The sequence below is a fragment of the Hemibagrus wyckioides genome, linkage group LG29, assembly GCF_019097595.1.
Source record: "Hemibagrus wyckioides isolate EC202008001 linkage group LG29, SWU_Hwy_1.0, whole genome shotgun sequence".
Lineage (NCBI taxonomy): Eukaryota > Metazoa > Chordata > Actinopteri > Siluriformes > Bagridae > Hemibagrus > Hemibagrus wyckioides.
The window spans coordinates 15997337-16002336 of record NC_080738.1 but is presented as its reverse complement, the minus strand read 5'-3'; the positions used below and the strand labels follow the sequence as shown (position 1 = coordinate 16002336).

The window sequence follows — 5000 nt, the reverse complement described above, 5'->3', positions numbered from 1 at the left end:
TACACTACCACACACTAACACACTGTAATGTACACTAACACACTGTAATGTACACTAACACACTGTAATGTACACTAACACACACTAACACACTGTAATGTACACTAACACACACTAACACACTGTAATGTACACTAACACACACTAACACACTGTAATGTACACTAACACACACTAACACACTGTAATGTACACTAACACACTGTAATGTACACTAACACACACTAACACACTGTAATGTACACTAACACACACTAACACACTGTAATGTACACTAACACACACTAACACACTGTAATGTACACTAACACACTGTAATGTACACTAACACACACTAACACACTGTAATGTACACTAACACACACTAACACACTGTAATGTACACTAACACACACTAACACACTGTAATGTACACTAACACACACTAACACACTGTAATGTACACTAACACACTGTAATGTACACTAACACACTGTAATGTACACTAACACACACTAACACACTGTAATGTACACTAACACACTGTAATGTACACTAACACACACTAACACACTGTAATGTACACTAACACACACTAACACACTGTAATGTACACTAACACACTGTAATGTACACTAACACACTGTAATGTACACTAACACACACTAACACACTGTAATGTACACTAACACACACTAACACACTGTAATGTACACTAACACACACTAACACACTGTAATGTACACTAACACACTGTAATGTACACTAACACACACTAACACACTGTAATGTACACTAACACACACTAACACACTGTAATGTACACTAACACACACTAACACACTGTAATGTACACTAACACACACTAACACACTGTAATGTACACTAACACACTGTAATGTACACTAACACACTGTAATGTACACTAACACACACTAACACACTGTAATGTACACTAACACACTGTAATGTACACTAACACACACTAACACACTGTAATGTACACTAACACACACTAACACACTGTAATGTACACTAACACACACTAACACACTGTAATGTACACTAACACACTGTAATGTACACTAACACACTGTAATGTACACTAACACACACTAACACACTGTAATGTACACTAACACACTGTAATGTACACTAACACACACTAACACACTGTAATGTACACTAACACACTGTAATGTACACTAACACACTGTAATGTACACTAACACACACTAACACACTGTAATGTACACTAACACACTGTAATGTACACTAACACACACTAACACACTGTAATGTACACTAACACACACTAACACACTGTAATGTACACTAACACACACTAACACACTGTAATGTACACTAACACACTGTAATGTACACTAACACACACTAACACACTGTAATGTACACTAACACACTGTAATGTACACTAACACACTGTAATGTACACTAACACACTGTAATGTACACTAACACACACTAACACACTGTAATGTACACTAACACACACTAACACACTGTAATGTACACTAACACACACTAACACACTGTAATGTACACTAACACACACTAACACGCTGTAATGTACACTAACACACTGTAATGTACACTAACACACACTAACACACTGTAATGTACACTAACACACACTAACACACTGTAATGTACACTAACACACTGTAATGTACACTAACACACACTAACACGCTGTAATGTACACTAACACACTGTAATGTACACTAACACACACTAACACACTGTAATGTACACTAACACACACTAACACACTGTAATGTACACTAACACACACTAACACACTGTAATGTACACTAACACACTGTAATGTACACTAACACACTGTAATGTACACTAACACACTGTAATGTACACTAACACACACTAACACACTGTAATGTACACTAACACACTGTAATGTACACTAACACACTGTAATGTACACTAACACACACTAACACACTGTAATGTACACTAACACACACTAACACACTGTAATGTACACTAACACACACTAACACACTGTAATGTACACTAACACACTGTAATGTACACTAACACACTGTAATGTACACTAACACACACTAACACACTGTAATGTACACTAACACACTGTAATGTACACTAACACACACTAACACACTGTAATGTACACTAACACACACTAACACACTGTAATGTACACTAACACACTGTAATGTACACTAACACACACTAACACACTGTAATGTACACTAACACACACTAACACACTGTAATGTACACTAACACACACTAACACACTGTAATGTACACTAACACACACTAACACACTGTAATGTACACTAACACACTGTAATGTACACTAACACACACTAACACACTGTAATGTACACTAACACACACTAACACACTGTAATGTACACTAACACACACTAACACACTGTAATGTACACTAACACACACTAACACACTGTAATGTACACTAACACACTGTAATGTACACTAACACACTGTAATGTACACTAACACACACTAACACACTGTAATGTACACTAACACACTGTAATGTACACTAACACACACTAACACACTGTAATGTACACTAACACACACTAACACACTGTAATGTACACTAACACACACTAACACACTGTAATGTACACTAACACACACTAACACACTGTAATGTACACTAACACACTGTAATGTACACTAACACACACTAACACACTGTAATGTACACTAACACACTGTAATGTACACTAACACACTGTAATGTACACTAACACACACTAACACACTGTAATGTACACTAACACACACTAACACACTGTAATGTACACTAACACACACTAACACACTGTAATGTACACTAACACACTGTAATGTACACTAACACACTGTAATGTACACTAACACACTGTAATGTACACTAACACACTGTAATGTACACTAACACACACTAACACACTGTAATGTACACTAACACACTGTAATGTACACTAACACACTGTAATGTACACTAACACACACTAACACACTGTAATGTACACTAACACACTGTAATGTACACTAACACACTGTAATGTACACTAACACACACTAACACACTGTAATGTACACTAACACACTGTAATGTACACTAACACACACTAACACACTGTAATGTACACTAACACACACTATGAGTCAGGGTTGAGGGTTCGGGGTGTTGCAGTGACAGTTTGAGGGTGATGGGATTTGATCAGAAGTCCAGTGTCCACTTCTGATTACATTTAACACTGTGGACACGTGTAATCATACTGTACTGCTCAACACACACTGTATCTCTGTACAGCACACACACACACACACACACACACACACACACACAGCTAGGATTGTTGTTTCTGCTCCATTATTATTTATTTTTACTCTTAAATGTCTAATAAATTCAATATTTGCTGCAGTGCCCTCGGCTCTGAAGCCCCGCCTCCGTTATAATCTCACGCCTTTAAATATTTAACGAGGATGATTTATTTTCACCTCACTTCGTTCCAGAGGATAATAATCCCAAAGATCTGGTGTACAGAGGAGACATCGAACCATCTTGTATGTAGCATCTAGTAGTGTCCCGGGTTACCATGGCAACATGTGGCTATATCCCAAATCACAATAAAATGTATTATAATAAGAGATCACACTATTATGTATATGATTCAGGACGCAGCCTATGAAGAAACCGGATCTAATAAGGCAGCAGAGACGGGTAGCACATTGATCCACACACACACACACACACACACACACACCTGCTATCAACCTTTCATTTATATTCATTGATCTGCGAGCCGAACCCCTAAATAAACTTGGCAACACACGCACACAAAGAGGCGATCGATGGCAGAACGACATTAATTCTGCATTATCCACCTTCAATACACCTCACACCCCGTCTCCAGGGTGCGTGACCTCTGACCCCTCCACTCATACACCACTAATAAAAGCGGCACCCAGGCACACGTTATTTATTTTCTCTTTTCTTTTCATTTTCTTCTTTATCTTACACGCTGCTCCGCCGTCTCTACTTCACTCAGAGGCTGTGTTTCATTTAGAGAAGATGGCAGACAGAGAGCGAGACAGAGACAGAGAGGTGAACAGAGAGAGAAACAGTCAGAGAGAGAGACAGACAGAAAGACCGACAGAGAGGCAGACAGAGAGAGAGAGAGACAGAGAGAGAGAGAGAGAGAGACAGAGAGGCAGACAGAGAGAGAGACAGACAGACAGAGAGGCGGACAGAGAGAGCGAGCAACAGAGAGACAGGGAGAGAGACGGACAGAGAGAGACAGGGAGAGAGATAGACAGAGAGAGACAGGGAGAGAGAGAAACAGGGAGTGAGACGGACAGAGAGAGACAGGGAGAGAGACGGACAGAGAGAGAGCGACAGAGAGAGACAGGGAGAGAGATGGACACAGAGAGAGACAGAGACAGACGGTCAGAGAGAGAGAGGGAGAGAGAGAGAGACGGACACGGAGAGAGATGGACAGAGAGAAAGACAGAGAGAGACAGGGAGAGAGACGGACAGAGAGAGAGAGAGAGAGAGAGACAAAGACGGAGAGCGATGGACAGAGACAGACGGTCAGAGAGAGACAGGGAGAGAGATGGACAGAGAGAGAGAGAGAGAGAGAGACGGGCAGAGAGAGAGACATTTCATTTAGAGAAGATTTTCTCTGAAAGTCTGACCTCGGTTGTGTCCCAGTTGAGCTTTAAGTGCTAGTTAAATGACACTAGTCTTAGCAGATGTACACAGGCTGTGTTTCATTTAGAGAACTGATTTCCATCCCATACAGAATGACTTACTACAGAAAGGTGTGTGTGTGTGTGTGTGTGTGTGTGTGTGTGTGTGTGTGTGTGTGTGTGTGAAGTGCTTTCATAAAATGGAGAAATGAAGGGGCGGAGACTGAAGGGTGAAGGGATGAAGAAATTAAGTGATGGATGGTGAAAGTGGGAATTAGATGGAGGGATGGTGGGATGAAGAG

At 40.0% G+C, this 5000-nt stretch overlaps 1 protein-coding gene across 1 annotated transcript in view; it reads right to left on the bottom strand.

Annotated features, from left to right (window-relative positions):
* lrba (LPS responsive beige-like anchor protein) overlaps positions 1 to 5000 on the bottom strand; it is a 226494-nt gene that overhangs the window by 153310 nt on the left and 68184 nt on the right. The gene's annotated exons all lie outside the window — the stretch shown is intronic.